The following is a 19028-nucleotide window of genomic DNA, read 5'->3' as shown; positions in this document are numbered from 1 at the left end:
GAAGGATTGAGTTGTTGACTCAAGTTCAAACAGATTAACATCAAATTGTATTTTAAAAAAAAAAAAATCAAATACCCTAAAATTTTAGTTGAGACTTTAATAGGGAAATTCAGTTTATAGTTTCCTAACTCACCCGTGTTAACTGTATGCATCCATTACAATAGTTACCATGTAATTGTGCTGTGGGGGGCCACCACAATCTGCCTGAGCATTAGGGCTGCCAAAAGTTATGGGATCATTCATGGGCCCTGCCCTGCTACCATGTTTCCATAGTTGCATGCAAAGTGCTAGCTTGGTGCCTCTGCCGGATTCTGGGGCAGCAGATAGATATAGGAGCAGCTACCTTCAAGCTCCCCTTTTTTTGCTACAGAACTTATGACAGCTCCCATACATGGGCAACATGTTTAGTTTTTGGGGAATGATGCGCCATGGAGTAGGGGGGGAGGAGGATGGCAAAAGAAATTAAAGCCCTCAAATCCTCTTTCCTCCCAAACTATTAACAGGTGAGAGAAAATAGAATAGTGGAGCTAGTTCACATAAGTGTCTCAGCCATCTACGCAGCCTTTGGAAGGTAGGGGTGGAGAGAGCTCCAGCAAAATGGGTTGTGAATCATAGGATTAAAGTGGAGTTTCTTTTATGTTGTATTATTGTCTGGAGATTGTCTCCTCGCTTACTGTGTGTTTCTGTACTCAAAAGCTATTATAGGCAGGGCTGATACTTCCCATTATAAGATCCTGTGTTCAGTTGCTTAAACTCTGCCAAACTTCAACTCTTCAGAGTGAAATTTTCCAAGCCAGGTGTCAGCCTCAGGCTGGATATCTCTGGAAAATTTCAGACAAAACTGTTCAGCAGTTTCCAAGAACAAGGTTAGAGATTAGTACATTTTTGCCCATGTTAAATTGTGGAAATCTTTTCTTTGAGATGCTCTAGCACCTCCAGGCCCTAGAGCAGGGCTTTTGCCATGCCTGTGAAAATTCATCTAAATTTGGCCACGTGATATGTGTTCGAAAAATTGCAGTTCGCACATTCTCGGGGTGATGGGGGAGCTTGGTAGCTAAATTCCCTAAAGCTTCCATTTGTGCTGAGCAGGACTTTTTCCCTGCAGTTGCAGCTGTGTGCTGCTTGGGGGCTCTCACTTGTCAGTGCTTTCCCTGATGACACAGCCGCCATGGAGGAGGAAGTTAACTGCTTTGAATGCAAAAGCGGAAAGAGCCACAGGTTTTGGTGGGGAGGTGTGAGATTTGGAAAAGGATCCTTTGTGGAGGGGAGAGTGGCTGGCTGGACTAGGATGCTGGGACTACACTACAGAGCCTGGAATGGAACTGAAGATTCCTGTGTCTCATCATTCCTCTGCTGTCAGCAAGTATCTGTGAAACCCACAGGCACAGTCTGTCTCTCCCTCTTCTAATGCTGGCGTACGTGGAGGATGACAATCTACTGCTGCTATCAGTTATTCCTTTAGTTCAAGTGGCAGGGGTCTGTGCAGTGAATCTAAAGGTTCCAACCCTTCTGAAAACACACACGGGCTCAATAGGGTTCCACAAAACAGAATTTTATTTTTATTGGTTTTTTAATTTAGAAAATTACATTGAAAATGTTAGGAAAAGTTAGGAAATGCCAGTTAAGTTTACCAGTGTGTGTGCAGTATGACTTTAATTACATGATCACATACAAATTTTTCCACAAGACCCACTGCCTCATTCAGTGCACAGACTGGACTCTGCTCTGGGAATGAATCAGTTACATACTATCTGAAGTACTGGTACAGCTGAGTCTGGGCCTACCCAAAACTAAAGGTCCTTCCCCTCAACCAAGGGAGAGGAACCACTAGTCCAGATTGATTATGGAGGACAACAAAGGAGAAAATAGCAACACGAGTGAGGTCAAAGTTTAAAAATCAAGAAACCTGAAGGGGACACCTACAAGAGAACCCCAGACAGAGCCCACTGTCCCTCAAAGGCTTTTAGGGAGTCAGTGAGAACTGCCCAGAGGAACTCTGCCAGGAGATGTGCTAGAGCAAGGGAATGGAAACAGGCCCCACGGTTTCAAAGTACTCACCCCCATCCCGCTTCCTCCTCCATATATGGTAGATGGCCACCATGGAGGAAGCTGTGAGGAGGTCCCGTGACTTTGTGGGACCACAGATGGGGTCTGTAGAAATCAGATGATGCAGGGAAAAGTGAAGCCAGAATCTCAGCAAGAGGGTCTGGAGGACCTGGAAGAGGTGCTGCAACCTGCTACACCATACAGAAATCTCCCTCTTCCTGCAAAAGGGATAGTTGTTGGGTGAGTTCATGAACCACAGCAGGTACATGCCTGTACTCACGGCTCCATGAAAGCACTGCCAGCTAGTATTCCTGGAGGGCCCTCCAGGGTTCCTCACCCTCCTTAGGTGACAACAGGTCCTGCCATTTTATGTCAGGGTGGGACACAAGGGCAAGAAAGTGGATGGTGTGAAGCATGAGTGCGTTCAGATGTTGTCTGGGTGCAGTGCAGAGGTGGACCAGCTGAATGTCATGCAGCCAGGTCAGGTGGGGACAGACAGGGAGGCTCGTCGGGCAGGGTACTAAGGGGGAATTCTGGAGGGCCAGGGGTGAGGTGTGGGTGGGGAGCACCCTCCCACAGGACCCACTTGTGGAAAGTGAGAGAAACAGGAGACAAGGGTGCCCTCATTTCCTGGAGTACACAATTTGCAGGAGTGTTGAGCATCCACGGCTGCAATTAATGTCAATGGGAGCTATGTTTTGTACATTTAAAGTTCTATATAATGCTGAGTGTCCACATGCTCAGTTATGTTGCTGTGATTCTGAAGTCTTTGACCAGTGATTAAAATCTGAACCTTAACCTTACATATACATAGTGCTATGCCTGCACCAATTTTTTCAATGTGAACATGAAAAAGAGCTACCATTAGACCTGCAGGGAGCAGTATAACTCCATGACTCCCCTCTGAGTGGACCCATCATACACACTATAGAACAGAAATACATTGACAACAACTTTTGTCTTGTTTCTTTCCAGAATCAAACTCTACTTTAAAAAGTTCATTTCACAACCAGAATTGGGTTATAGTTCCTACTCATGCTTTACCAACAAGTATAATCCTAACAATCAAACCCTGTTAAGGTTATGGAAATGTAAACTCCATGTGGGCCTGTCAGCAATGTACTGACAAACTTTTCTTGATCATTTTGCTCCTGGTTGCCTGACCTTCCTGCCCCTACTTGCATGCAGTTCCCATTAAGAATTTTATATGCACAATGACTGCAGGATTAAACCTGGAAGAACACCAGTCTGATCATTAGTTGCAGGTCTGCCTTTATTTCATCACAACACAACTTAATCATTTTTTGAATTAATTGGAAGTTGTGTAATGTTTTTAAATTAGTTTGTAATATTCCAAAACCACCCCCTTTAAAAACACAATTAGAATACTGTTTTAATAATGGAATGGTGTCAGATTCAGGTCAGTATTAAAGTGAAAAATTAAAGTAATTTCTTCTCTATGATGCTGTGCATTTCATTTATCTTGGACAGTGAAAATAGATGAGGCAGTTTAACATTTGTCTATACTCATTGTGGGTGGGACCCACAAAGGGACTTAGGCGTTACAATGCTGAGCATCGTGGTGCCTAACTTTCAAGTTCCAAGAAAATCACAAAATCAGAACTGAGATCCACAAGCCTAGCCTCCCTTTAGAAGGAATGGGATCAGATAGGCACCTTAGATGAGGTCTGCACAAAAAAGTTAAGTTAACCCAGCTAAATTGTTCAGGAGTGTGAAGAATACAAATCCCTGAGTGACATAGTTAAGCCAACCTAATCCCCAGTGTAGACAGCACTTGGGAGAACCCCTGCCATCGCTGTGGTGAATAGCTAGACTGAAATGCTACAGCAGCACTGCTGCAGCGATGAAGCTGCACGACTGTCATGGTTTATGAGTAGACATATCCACAGGGCATGGCTACACTGGAAACATCAAAGCGCTGTCACGGGAGAGCTCCCGCGGCAGCACTTTGAAGTGCGAGTGCAGTCCTGGTGCTCCATCTTCACGAGGGGATTAGCTCCAAGCGCTGGGAGCCTGTTTACACTAGCGCTTTAAAGCGCTCTGACTTGCTGCACTCAGGGGGGTGATTTTTCACCCCCCTGAGCCAGCAAGTTAGAGCGCTATAAAATGTAAGTGTAGCCAAGCCCTTAGATTGCAATCAACAAAGCCAGCACACTAGGCAACCATCTAAGGTATCCAGTGGGAGATGCCAACAAAAGAGGTGTATGCTAAGCCCCGCCCCCTCTGGGAGATAGATGTCTAAGTCTGGGCTCCAGGGAGGCACCTATCTCTGTTTAGCAATCTACAAACAGGAACCCACCACTTGGAGTCAGGTATCTCTTGTAGGAATGAGTTAGATGCCTGACTTGCTCCATGCAAAAAGGCCAGAGAAGCAGGTGTTGATCTTGAAACTTTTAGCCCCATGGTCAGAACATGTACCTGGGTTGTGGGAGACCGAGGTTCAATTCCCCCCTCTCTGCTAGAAGGGGAGAAAGGATTTGAACAGGAGGCTTTAAGCAGTGAACTATGGGATCTTGTGATGTGGGACTCCCTCAGATTCTCCTGGTGCAGCAGTTCCATTCAGGAATCGTGGGTACCTTTTAAGGCTCGGGCAGGGGGGGAGAGTATTCACTAGTGGTCACAAATTTTTAATATTGAGCCAATAGAAGTTTTTCTTTAGCCTAGCATATGTCCTCTCCATTTCCAGCAAAATGGCAGTCATGAATTAGTAGCATTAACTGGACACAATGCTTTGTGAGCACAATCAATTGTTTGTAGAACTCCCTGGACTTTTCTTTTTCCCAACTAAGGCCTCTCTGTAAATCATTCCCTTTTCTGTAAAGAGCTTCTCCATGGCCTTACGAAGGATGGCTTCACCCATGCTCTCCGGGGAGGTGTCTGCACTTAGTTCTAGGGCAAACTTTATTTAGCTTTTGCTTGCACTGAGAGCTGTCTCAGCTAATAGTGGTGAATCCTCACTCCCCTCCCTTAGAGACTCATAACTATTTTCTGCTGATAAGGGAGCACAAGACTCCTCTCCCTTCTATCAACTACCTCTTCCTCCTCAAAGCTTACCGCTGGGAACTTAGGGACATATTCCTTTTTGCTACTGGTCCCAATATTAACAGCTTTGTGGAGTAAGATATTATGGTCAAATACTCTGCAATGCAATCCCGCTCCCTGTAACTCGGGCACAGTGTGTCCCAGTTGTGCGGTCCCTGTGAGGAGCACCCAGGGGCTGAGGGCTCTTCCTTCTAATTCCAGCTTTTTAAGCTCATATTGCCTTTTCTTCTGCTTTTCTTGGGCTGCCATTTCCCCTCCTCTTTTTTTTCACAGGCTTCTGCTACCCACTTTCACTCTTCTGCTTCCAGCTCTTCTGCTGGAGCCAGCATTTTCCTATCCTGGATTCTTTCCACTATATCTAGTTTTATGACATGGCTTGGCCCATCCTCCCTTTCACAACAAGATATTAACCCCCTCTCCCTGTCTCAGTAAGCACCAGGCCCTGTTGCAAACTAACAGTCTAGCTCTGACAAGGGTTTTTTGCCAGCTTTTTAATAATGCCCTATAGGAGGAGGTGATTAAATTGTGGGAAAGCAGCGTGTTGATCCTCTGTCCTCTACGTCGTCTCTCACTGCATGGAACTGCTTCTGCACTTCCGCTTTTGGAGGGGTTCCCAGAAACTCACCTGCTGCCAAGAGAACATTTCTCACCCTGTTAAAGAGCCAGTTAAATGTATTGACAGTGTTTGGATTATAACTACCTCAACAAATCATCTCTGGTGCAACAGGCAGTGCACTGAGCTTCCTCTGTTTGTAACTGATCCTGGGATGGCTGCCTCCTGCAGGAGGGCATTGCCTCACACACTTGTGCTGTCAGTGTGGGACCTCTGGGTGAGTGCTACTAGAACTAACATTCACCCGCAACAGTTGGCTGGGAGTTCTTGCTGGGAAACTAAGTTGTGACAGCATACTTAAGAAGCGGTCACATGGGGAAAAAGCCAATATGAAGACAGGTGCACACTCTCTCTCTCTGACAGTGGGCCTCCTGGGTGGGGCAGGGTAGGTGAGGAATTGTTCCATTATTGAAGAAGACTGGGAAGAAGTCTTTTCATTCACTCCATGCAACATAGTGTGACATTACAGCCCGCACCTCCAACTCTGTGCAGCAGCAATTACTCCAGGTCCTTCAAGAGAAGAGGTTAGGTGATATGAGAGTTTAAGTGTGAAGCTGCTCTTCAAGGGCTTCTATTCAGCTGTGTGTATAGGCTTTGGTCACATTAGGGGACATCCTTCTGGCTCTGTGTGAATGGCTCTTTGTCCTTCTTTCTATAGTTGGCCTGCTCCTTTTGTTTTCTCTGCTTTCTTCTTGTGCCAGGAAAACTTGCCTTCAACAAAGTCAAACTCAATCCTAGCTTGGTGGATAAAACACTCCCCCTATTTTTGCCCATCTGCAGACGGTTACAGGAAATGAGCTCATTTATTCACCAAAACTCTGCCAGGAAAAAAGAGAGCTTGTCGTGCTTTTATTTCCCTGGTTTGTGCTTTTTCCTCAGTGAAGCCCCAGAACGCTGAGCTGATCAGTGGCTGGAAGACAGCTCTATTAAACAAAAAGTCACAACTCCACCTTTATGTTCATTGTTCTATAGCCAGGTGTCATGTGCGTACTCCCCATATCCCCCAAAGTCAAGGATGGCCTTAGCGCCAGGCGATCAGGGAACACCCTAGGTGCTAACTTCCAGGGGTGCCATACCAAAATCTGGCAGGAGTGTCACTCACTCAGCTATTTGTTTTATTTTTCTCAGGCACTTGGGGCTCCAAAAATGTTTTCCTGGACAGCAAAACACCTAGGGCTGTGTCTGTCCAAACTCTTCCTTTAATAACAACTCTTCTACCAGGCCAGGTGCTAATGACTCTAACTTGCTGTGATCTAGCTCTGATTTTGGACCTGCCTTATATGAGACTAGGTGTGGGGGTGGGTGCAGAGTCTTTAAAAGCCCTGGCTCAACTATCCCTCTAAAAAGCCAGCACAGCTTATCTTCCAGGTTCTGTTACAAGGAAATGGAATGTGCAATTGGAAGAGAGTCTAGTTTCATTCCCTCATAAAGGGCAATGAAACTGTGATGGTCAGGTTTAGGGACATTGCTGGTTGATCTTCTGTCCTCTAAACTCTCTTACCCCCTGCCACAGGCAGATAACTCCAATCTCCAGATCATACAGAGCTGTCAATAAACTGAGCTGAAGCGGTAGTCAACCATTGCCAGTTCCATCCCTCTAATTCTTCTTACTTTGGTAAAATATCGGTGGCACAAGAGATTGCATTTAGCTCTCAGCAGGCTGGCGGTTGAGCTCCACCAAGCAATCTTGCCACGGTCACTCTCATTGCAAGTTCTTGGTTTGTCCATGGGCATTGCCTCACCACTGGCTTGCTGATCTCAGATGGGAGCCTGGCAGTGCTAATAGAGACATTAACTGGCAACAATATTCTGAAAATGTATTATTACCCTAAATGACAACTTGTCTGAATCACCCAGATGAATAAAGAAAATGGACCCAAGGCCGATGGGCAAGAATCAGAATGGAAAGGTTCTGACTGAGGGCAGTGAGATGCTCCCTGCCACCCCACATTGCATGGGAACCTGGAAGGAAGGGAACAGCTAGAAAAGAGACTTGATGCCTGCCATTCCTGAAGGGAGTTGCTCCTTGCAAATGCTCTCTCTCTCTCTCTCATCAAGCACACATTCCTTATTGCTCTGAGCAAACAGTTCCAACTCCAAGTCTTCCTCCCTGCCTCCTCCCTCCCACCATCCATGGGGGCTAGGATGATTATGGACAGTTTGCAATTCACCTGCATAACCCTCAGGCCGGTTTCGTTCAATATCTTTATAAATGATCTGGAGGATGGTGTGGATTGCACCCTCAGCAAGTTTGCAGATGACACTAAACTGGGAGGAGAGGTAGATACGCTGGAGGGTAGGGATAGGATACAGAGGGATCTAAACAAATTAGAGGATTGGGCCAAAAGAAATCTGATGAGGTTCAACAAGGACAAGTGCAGAGTCCTGCACTTAGGACGGAAGAATCCCATGCACGCTACAGACTAGGGACCGAATGGCTCGGCAGCAGTTCTGCAGAAAAGGACCTAGGGGTTACAGTGGATGAGAAGCTGGATATGAGTCAACAGTGTGCCCTTGTTGCCAAGAAGGCCAATGGCATTTTGGGATGTATATGTAGGGGCATTGCCAGCAGATTGAGGGACATGATCGTTCCCCTCTATTCGACATTGGTGAGGCCTCATCTGGAGTATTGTGTCCCGTTTTGGGCCCCACACTACAAGAAGGATGTGGAAAAATTAGAAAGAGTCCAGCGGAGGGCAACAAAATGATTAGGGGACTGGAACACATGACTTATGAGGAGAGGCTGAGGGAACTGGGATTGTTTAGTCTGCGGAAGAGAAGAATGAGGGGGGATTTGATAGCTGCTTTCAACTACTTGAAAGGGGGCTCCAAAGAGGATGGATCTAGACTGTTCTCAGTGGTAGCAGATGACAGAACAAGGAGTAATGGTCTCAAGTTGCAGTGGGGGAGGTTTAGGTTGGATATTAGGAAAAACTTTTTCACTAGGAGGGTGGTGAAACACTGGAATGTGTTACCTAGGGAGGTGGTAGAATCTCCATCCTTAGATATTTTTAAGGTCAGGCTTGACAAAGCCCTGGGTGGGATGATTTAGTTGGGGATTGGTCCTGCTTTGAGCAGGGGGTTGGACTACATGACCTCCTGAGGTCCCTTCCAACCCTGATATTCTATGATTCTAACCCACAGAGCATTGAGATTGAGCTAGGGGTGAGTACCCTGCAAGTTATAAATAAGGGAGCAAAAGCCTGCTCATTCTAGCCTGCTTGTTCTCTTTCACCTGCTCCCCTTATCCATGCAGCTGCAATTGCTGAAGACAAGTTCCAGAATGCCCGTGCTTCAAGAAACAAAACCCAGAGCAAAGCTATGGGTCTGAATTGGCCCTAGAAAAGCTGGGAACATGGGAGCTACCTTGCCCCTTGACCCCTGCCTGCCCTAGCACTGGAGCCTCTGAGGAGAGTGGTGAGGTAAGTGCTAAAAGTTGGCAACATGAGCTCTGAACACAATGAGTAGGTCTATTTCAGACAAGCTGAACAAAATCAGGCCATAACTGGAGGGAAGGCCGATAGCAGGGTGTAACGCTGTATGATTGAAACATGACCAGTTATATCATTAATATTGCCACTGTTATAGAATTGCAACAAATCTTGTACAACACATGTCATGTAAGGTATCTATGGATAAGTTACAATCTATCAAATATGATTATCCTGTTTTTATGCATGTGTCCTCTTTGTATCTAAAGTTATGAATACTGACTATGTACCAATATTCCAAATGTGTTCTCTCCTGGGGTAACACCCAGAATGTAATTTACATCCAGTCTGGCCAGCACATTGTGAATGGACTATTCAAGTTGATGGCTTATCAAAGAACACTTAGCTCCCACAATGGATATACAGGAAGCTCATCTCTTCCTGGTGAGCCTTCCTGTAGATGTTTTAGCCAGAATATGGGTAATGGCTGCTCCTATGACTCATCAAAGTATACAAGGGCATGTGACTTGCTCATGTGACTCTGGACTCCATTTTGTTCCTGTAATTTTCCACAAACAACTAAGACTGAGAGTATCCCCTCCACATGGGAGAAAGTATAAAGGACCCTTGGAAGCATCTCCATTTTGCCTCTTTCCTGCTCTGGTCTCTGTACTCACACTAAAAGAAGCATTCTAATCAGTAGATTGTAGACCTTCCAATCTTTTGTAAGTTACCAGAGACTTTACAAGACAGTGGTTTATTCCATCAGTGCTTTAAACCTGATATAAGAACTCTGCAACAGTTGTATGTATTTGATTCCTTTGACCATTTTAACTCCTGCCTCCTTTTTCTTATAAATAAACCTTTAGATATTAGATACTAAAGGATTGGCAACAGCTTGATTATTGGGTAAGATCTGAATTATATATTGACCTATGTGGCTGATTTCTTGGGATTAGAAGAACCCTTTGTTTGATGAAATTGGTTTTAAATAACCACTCATCATAAAGTCTAGCGTCTAGGTGATGAAACAAGGGCTGGGATGCCTAAAGAGACTGCAGTTTGGATTTCTTGTTAACCAGTGCTATGAGACAGAAGTTTACTTTTGTTACTGGCTTGGTATATCTTATGGAAGAATAACCACCAGTCTGAGATGGGTCTGCCCCATTTATCATCAATTTGTTGTGAATCTGGTATTTCTTGGCTGCTACGCACTGAAGCACAGTAACACAGGGCTAGTTATCACCTTATCTCCTATGGGAGTCTAGTTTGACTGGACAGAGAGTAGAGGAACAGAGAACTCCTCTTAAGCAACTTTCTTCATCTGTGAAAGGAAATGTAGCATTGGAATGAGACCCAAACACCTTGGTTTTGTCAAGATTTAGTAGGGGGTTGTTACATGTGTGTTAGAACTTGTGAATCACCAGCTGGCCAGATGACCAGCTCCTTATTCTACAATCTGTGGTCAAATAATACACTTCTTGAGAGAGGTAGTTGAAGGTTTCATTGGTGTCTTGCTGTAGTGATTAATTCTATGCAATCAAAATCATTTGCCTTTTTCTTGTTTCTTTCAAATTGTCCTATGTTGTCATACTCCTGACTGGGTTGTTCCATTGATTTCTAAACTATTCAATAATGAGGAGGGGCAGTCTTGTCTGTGATGAAGGAATGCACTCTGATTTAGGTGTCCAAATTCCAGATTACTGCCTGAGCAATAAAAATGAATTTACTAGAGGAACCCAGTGTTGACACAGCAGACAATGCTCCATGGCCATAAATACAGAAAGGGCTAGAAGTTAAAACATACTCTAGTGAGTAAATCAATTATTGAATCACTATAATAGGCTGCTTTCACTCCAAAATCAACTAGCACCCCTGTAGGCCTACACAGCACTGCAGTTTAGTGTGGGAGGTAATTACAAACTTGTCCAACAGGGGAAATGCAGGGAGGCAGCTTGTTGCTAATCAGAACATGCTGGCATAGGCCAGAGGCAGAGATGGGCTAGTCATTCTATGCAAGCCATATTTCTTGTTATATTCGCCCTTCCTTCCATTCCTGAGTTGCTCAGGACCCACCCCTGGTTTCTCCTAAAGTGTTTGTTGTTCACCAGTGGGAATAATCTCAGCCCATGGGACATTTGCCCCCAGTCACTTGACTCTTGGCTGTGGTCTGTCACCTATGCCCCGTGTTCCTGTCCCTAGAAGGAACAATCCTTTTTCAACAGGATGGCTGTGCATAATAAACAGGCTATTTTCTGGGGGGCATTTTTAAATGGGGAATAATCATGATAAATTCATGCAGCTTTGGGGATCTGTGTGCATTTTTATTAATCAATTGACTGCTCCCATCCAGGAAACATCACTGAACAACACAGAAGTGAAGTGTACATACGGTTGCATTCTGCTGTCAGACAGCTTGGCTCAGGACACCAGCAGTCACAGCCCAGCCATCACAGAAAGGGCCATAGGATCTCTTGTCCAAAGCCACCCAACAAGCTTATGGCAAAGCCAAGATTAGAAGTCTGGCCCTCCTGAGTTCTGGCCCCAGCCTTCACTGTCCAGAGCACACTGTTTCTAAAGAAGATAGCCCTAGGGGGAGCACCTTGTGCTTCGGCAGGAAGGGGCGTGGCCTTCGGCTGAGGCTGAGCACCAGTGTCACTGCAAACCCAAACCCTCAGCTCATTTTGGAAATAGACGGAGCTTCTTGAGTCTCACTGTGAGATGGAGCTTCCAGATGTTTGGAAGTGTAGACATGAGAAGTAAAGATAGTACTCTTGTAACTGTCTTCCTAATGCCATGCACAGAGGTAATGCCACCTCCCTACCCCCCCCCCCCCACACACACTCCCCTGCTTATACATCCAAGGATTTATGTTTGCCCTCTTAGCTACAGCTAAGCTACAGCATACTGAGAGTTCATGTTCAATTGGTTTCCACCTCTGCTTTTCAAAATCACTGCTTTCCAGAATACAGCCTCTCGTCTCACAAGTGAGACCTGCATTCTTTGTCCCTAGATGTAAAACTCTGCATTAAATCACTTTAAATGTTATACCCACTCCTAATCCCTGACTGTCTGCTGTCACATAAACACCACTCTATACCGGAAACCTACTGACCGCTATTCCTACCTGCATGCCTCCAGCTTTCACCCTGACCACACCACACGATCCATTGTCGACAGCCAAGCTCTACGATACAACCGCATTTGCTCCAACCCCTCAGACAGAGACAAACACCTACTAGATCTCTATCAAGCATTCTTACAACTACAATACCCACCTGCTGAAGTGAAGAAACAGATTGACAGAGCCAGAAGAGTACCCAGAAGTCACCTACTACAGGACAGGCCCAACAAAGAAAATAACAGAATGCCACTAGCCGTCACCTTCAGCCCCCAACTAAACCTCTCCAACGCATTATCAAGGATCTACAACCTATCCTGAAGGACGACCCATCATTCGCACAAATCTTGGGAGACAGGCCAGTCCTTGCCTACAGACAGCCCCCCAACCTGAAGCAAATACTCACCAGCAACCACACACCATACAATAGAACCACTAATCCAGGAACCTATTCTTGCAACAAAGCCCGTTGCCAACTGTGCCCACATATCTATTCAGGGGACACCATCATAGGGCCTAATCACATCAGCCACACTATCAGAGGCTCGTTCACCTGCACATCTACCAATGTGATATATGCCGTCATGTGCCAGCAATGCCCCTCTGCCATGTACATTGGTCAAACTGGACAGTCTCTACATAAAAGAATAAATGGACACAAATCAGATGTCAAGAATTATAACAGTCATAAACCAGTCGGAGAACACTTCAATCTCTCTGGTCACTCGATTTCTGATCTAAAAGTGACTATTCTTCAACAAAAAAACTTCGAAAACAGACTCCAACGAGAGACTGCTGAATTGGAATTAATTTGCAAACTGGATACAATTAACTTAGGCTTGAATAGAGACTGGGAGTGGTTGAGTCATTATACAAAGTAAAACTATTTCCCCTTGTTTATTCCTCCTCTCTCCCCCTTCCCCCCACTGTTCCTCAGACATTCTTGTTAACTCCTGGAAATGTGCTGGAAATGGCCCACGTTGATTATCACTTCAAAAGGTTTTCTCTCCCCCAACCCCACTCTCCTGCTGGTAATAGCTCATCTTAAGTGATCACTCTCCTTACAATGTGTATGGTAAACATCCATTTTTGCATGGTCTGTGTGTATATAAATCTCCTCACTGTATTTTCCACTGAATGCATCCGATGAAGTGAGCTGTAGCTCAAGAAAGCTGATGCTCAAATAAATTGGTTAGTCTCTAAGGTGCCACAAGTACTCCTTTTCTTTTTGCTGTCCCCTAGTGTCCATTGTGCGACACAGCACTCTTCATGACAAGGGAGGTTCGATCCATCCAGGGAATTGTCCCCCTGTGGAAGAGCTGGGAGCCCCTTTGCTCCCTGACAGGGAGTTGGATCCAACCAGGGGATCATTCCTCCAGTGGATGGGCTGTAAGCCCTGTTGCTCCCCAATACAGGGGTGAATTCTTTGGCTGCAATGTCCCTAACAGATAAACTCTGAGGACAGCTGCTGAGATGCTGGTGGATTGAGAGTAGTGGGTAGGGGATGGGAAGGCTGCCTGCAGCTGTGGACGTGTGGGTTATAGATGATCACTCAGTGCTTTGCTTGCTGAAGGCAGTTAGAGAAATGCTGGGTCTGAGCTCTGAGCAGAGGGGATACAGCAGGGATATTGGTGCAGGCACAGGGAAAGGCCAAGGTTGGAATCCCCAGAAAGTCAGCTAGGGCATGGTGTGGTTTCTAATGGAGGGCTGAGAGTCAGGACTTGTGGGTTCTATCCCCAACTCTGCCACTCACTTGCTATCTGACCTGGGGTACAGATTAAATCTTTGCTGTGTGCCAGAGGTTCTCACCCTGGATCCTTGCTGGTTGCAGAACTGAATGGATCCTGCTGGGTGCGGGGCATGGGAAGTGCTGCTGAGGCAATGAGTGAGGTTGAACCTTGACAATCAACAATGTGGGTGACATAACGATAATGAAAGCCATCCTGTCCCATCACTGACTCCTGCCCACCCTGTTCCCCCAGTCTGATCCTGCCAGCCCCTTTGTGGCTTGGGGGAGGCCACCAGACACCACACGCTGTAAGCTCATCTCCTCTTCCTTGGTGATGAAAGGAAGGGAAAGAACAGAGGGCTCCTGTTACAGCCTGGCCTCTGCAAGCCATATCCAATTCCTGACATGTGCCTGCTTATCCAATGGTTTGGTGCTGGGCAGCAGCCTCGGTTGGGGGCATCAGCTCCTCCCTGGCCTCAGACAGTCAGAGCCCCCGGCAGCCATGGCTCCCAGTTAATCCCCACACACCCAGTTTAGAGTGCTCGTGCTCCCCACAAAAGGAGCTGTGCAGCTTAGCCATTCCTTGGGAGCCTTGCACAACAGCCTGCCGTTCCCTTTGCTGTGCAGATGTATAAGCTCAGACGCAGATGGGAAATGGCAGTGAAAGCCGCGCAGCAGGTCAGTAGGAGTTAGAACTCCGGAGTGCGAGCTCTCAGCCCCCCGCCCTGGCCATTAGACGCCACTCCCCTCCCAGATCTGGTGATAGAACCCAGGAGTCCTGGCTGCCAGCCCACCCTCTGTTCTAACCAGCAGGCTGTTGCTCTCAGGGTGAGTATTTCCCTATGCTCCTAGCAGGGGGACACACAATGCAGATGAGAGATGTTCAGTGTGGGGTGGGGGACCACACGGTTGTTAGAGCCTTCACTGGAGAGAGGGCCTTAAGGTGTGAAAGCGGAAAGGTGCCCACAGCCTGGTCTCTTGGTATGTGCTGCTATTGCACTAATAAGGGTGAGCATCTTATAGTGCCCAGTTACCCCATTGCAGGGTCGGCTGGGCAGCCCCTGGAGTCTGAATCCTCAGTGCATGAGGTGGCAGCAGGCAGAGCTCCTTCCTCACACACATCCCTCTGGGGTAGAAAGGCAGAGGGGCACTCAGTGTCCTGGCTGGGCAGAAGTGACCTGCAGGGCCCCCAATACTGGTGAGTAGCAGTGTGAGCACAGGCCTTGGCCCAGAGGTGCTGGGCGGCTGCACTTACTGCTGCTCCCCATCTCAGGCATGGGGGGTTGGGGAGGAATGAACTGATTCCAGTGAGTGGAGTGTAGGTGTGAGAAAGAAAGCAGCGCCTCCCCCTGGCTGGAGGGGAAGCAGCTCAGCTGTGCACCAAGCACCCCGTACTGCTCCCTGCCAGTGCAGGGTCTCCCACTGCTTACAGGGCAGGGAGGCTGCAGTTGGAGCAGGGGAGGGTCTGAGCTCCAGAGAGGACAAGGGGAAGGAAGGAGGAAAGAGACAGCAAGATGGAGACTGGGCTAAGGAGAAGGATGGGTCAGAGAGTGAGAGCAGTGAAATGGTAGTGAGGAAGGAGGTTCCCCACAGGCTCCAGGGCAGCCGAGAAAGGGGAGGGGACCCTGCCAGCTGCATCGCCATAGGGTGAGGGGTATATAATTCTTCTTCCCAAGCCTGTTGGGGCTGTGTGGCATTCCCCACCCTCATGCGGACAGTGAAGCTCACTGCCCAGGCAGGTCACATGCCAGCTGGGCCATTTGGATCCCTGAATATGGCTCAATAAAGATGAAAGTGCCTCTGTGACAGGCATGGATGTAAGTCATGTTATGAGTACTGAGCTGTAACCATTTTATGAAAACTGGATCAGTGAGGGGAAGTGATTGTATATTGAGTTATTAGAATTCCCTATGTGACTATATTGATCTAGGTTATAGTGGGGGTAGTAGAATGTTTATTATATACTTCCAATGTCTAGGGAAGGTGACAAAATGGCTTCCCACATAAAAACACCAAACCAGACACTTGAAAGACAACAGGGAAGGCTGCTGGCTTCAAAAATCCTGTCTCCTGTTGTAAACCTTGTTTTGCCTGTAGACACGTAGAAAGAGAGAGCCTGAGACATGAGGCTTGCTATAAGGGGCCTGGTATGAGGCCTAAAGCTTCGGGCAGTTCGATGGGAGCCTGCTGTACTGGCTACCTGGCCGGAGCTGGTGCAGCACATAAAGAGAACACACATGCAGACCACAGACTGGGTTCAGTAGGGAAGGCACTCAGCCAGGTTTATTGTCAATGAAGCATGGTCCTAGTGCCCCGGCTCAATGATTAAAGGTACACTAACATGGTTTCTGTTTCCCCCCTCGGCCAGACAAAGACACCGCCTCTGTGCCCCCTCTTTTATACACTGTTACAAACAAGTAACCTATTGCCCCTCTGACATGGTTAGTTACCACCCTTTACCTTATACTTGTTGGTTCGATCAAAACATCTCTAATCCAACACCCTTTACCCTGACCTTATCTTTAGGAGGGGTCCGTGTGTCCCTCTGGTCCCACGGGGGTTTTGGGGTTTCAGCCAGCCCAGGGGGGCTTCTCTGGCTGCGAGAGGGGAGGCTGCAAGGTCTCAGGGTTCTGGCCAGCCCCGGGGGGAGAGGGGGGCTTCTCCGGCCACAGGGAGGCCAGAGGGGCTCAGGGTTCTGGCTGGGGGGCGGGGCCTCATGCTGAAAGGGTAGGGCCAGGGGCTAGCCTCGCTGAAGGAGGGTCCACCCGCCGTCCATGCTCCTCACCATACAATCGGGGCGTCTTCCAGTAGCACATTAAGCAGCATAACTAACATCTGCCTCAAGTTATTTGTTCTCTCATCCTCTCCCCAGGGGGAGAAACATGTGCAATGGAATGTCTTGCTTTGGCAGGGATTTTTTAAAATGTACTTGTTGCTATGAGTTGACAAGAGAGAAGGTAAGGCCAAAGAAATTGCACTTAGAGTGGAAGGTGGTGAAGTTTGTGATGGTCCTAGGGGAGTTCATTCCACAGTCCTGGATCACCACCGGAGAAAGTTTTGTCTCCTGCGCAGATGAGCTTTATTTTTATTGTCGAGAGCTCCATTGTGAGAGAGGAGCAGAGTTGTTGACCATGGTCTTCGTCCCAGAGCTTTAGATAGTCTTTTAGGTATCCTGGGCTCAGGCCATGGAGCAGTCTGAAGATAAGGACTGAGACCTTGAACTTGATTTGAAATTCTATGGAAAGCCATTGCAGAGAGTGGAGCCCAGGTTTCATGTGCTCCCAGTAGTCTGTGTTGCTGAGGAGACATGCTGCAGTGTTTTGTACTAGCTGGAAATTCCTAAGTGCTAGATTCCTTCCTGCCCAGCTATATTGCATTGCTGTAATCCAGCTGAGAGGTGACGAAGGGGCATGAATAACTGTGGCCAGGTCTTCATTTGCCAGGATGGGACGGAGTCTCCTAGCCAACTGGGCATGATGGAAAGCATTACTCACAGATGCTGCTAATGGAGCTCAGCGTTAGCAAGGAAGCCAAGAGCACTCCTAGGCCTGGTCTACACTACGAGTTTAGGTTAGATTTAGCAGAGTTAAATCGAATTAACCCTGCACCCGTCCACACAACAAAGCCATTTTTTTTTTACATAAAGGGCTCTGAAAACCAATTTCTGTACTCCTCCCCAATGAGGGGATCAGTGCTGAAATTGTCATTGCCGTTTCGAATTAGGATTAGTGTGGACGCAATTCAATGGTATTGGCCTCTAGGAGTTATCCCACAGTGCACCATTGTGACTACTCTGGACAGCACTCTGAACTCAGATGCACTGGCCAGGTGAACAAGAAAAGCCCCGGGAACTTTTGAATCTCATTTCTTGTTTGGCCAGGCGAGCTCATCAGCACAGGTGACCATGCAGTCCCAGAATAGCAAAAGAGCTCCAGCATGGACCAAACGGAGGGTACTGGATCTGATCGCTGTATGGGGAGAGGAATCCGTGCTACCAGAATTACGTTCCAAAAGACAAAATGCCAAAACATTTCAAAAAATCTTGGAGGCCATGAGCGACAGAAGCTACAGCAGGGATGCAACACAGTGCCGCGTGAAACTTAAGGAGCTCAGACAAGCATACCAGAAAACCAAAGAATCAAATGGACACTCTGGGACAGAGCCCCAGACATGCCGCTTCTATGCTGAGCTGCATGCAATTCTAGGGGGGGCCGCCACCACTACCCCACCCCTGTCCATGGACTCCAATGATGGGGTACTCTCCGCCATGCCTGAGGATTTTGCGGACAGGGAAGATGAGGAGGAGGAGGAGGATGAGCTTGAGGAGAGCACACAGCACACCATTCTCCCCGACAGCCAGGATCTTTTTATCACCCTGACTGAAATACCCTCCCAACCCAACCAAGCCGGAGAAGGGACCTTTGGTGAGTGTACCTTTTAAAATATAATACATGTTTTAAAAGAAAGTGTTTTTTAATGATTAATTTTCCCTGAGGACTTGGGATGCATTCGTGGCCAGTACAGCTACTGGAAAAGTCTGTTAACGTGTCTGGGTATGGAACAGAAATCCTCCAGGGACATCTCCTTGAAGCTCTCCTGGAGGTACTCTAAAAGCCTTTGCAGAAGGTTTCTGGGGAGAGCAGCCTTATTCTGTTCTCCATGGTAGGACACTTTACCACACCATGCTAGTAGCAAGTAATCTGGTATCATTGCATGACAAAGCCTGGCAGTGTATGGTCCCGATGTTTGCTGACATTCAAGCAACATCCGTTCTTTATCTCTCTGTGTTATCCTCATGAGAGTGATATCGTTCATGGTAACCTGGTTGACATATGGGAAGTTAATTAAGGAGACATTCAGAGATGGCCGTTCCTACTGGGCTGTTTCCCTGTGGCTGAAAAGAAATCCTCCCCACAGTTAGCCACTCAGTGGAGGAGGGGACCATTGGCGCTGAGCTGTTCGCGTTGCCACAGTACTGTGGACGCACACCACCAAATTAATGTGTTTAGTGTGGACGCATGCGCA

Source organism: Lepidochelys kempii, chromosome 2 (genome assembly GCF_965140265.1).
Source record: "Lepidochelys kempii isolate rLepKem1 chromosome 2, rLepKem1.hap2, whole genome shotgun sequence".
Classification (NCBI taxonomy): Eukaryota; Metazoa; Chordata; order Testudines; family Cheloniidae; genus Lepidochelys; species Lepidochelys kempii.
The sequence above is the reverse complement of the archived record's forward strand: the minus strand, read 5'-3'. Positions refer to the sequence as shown.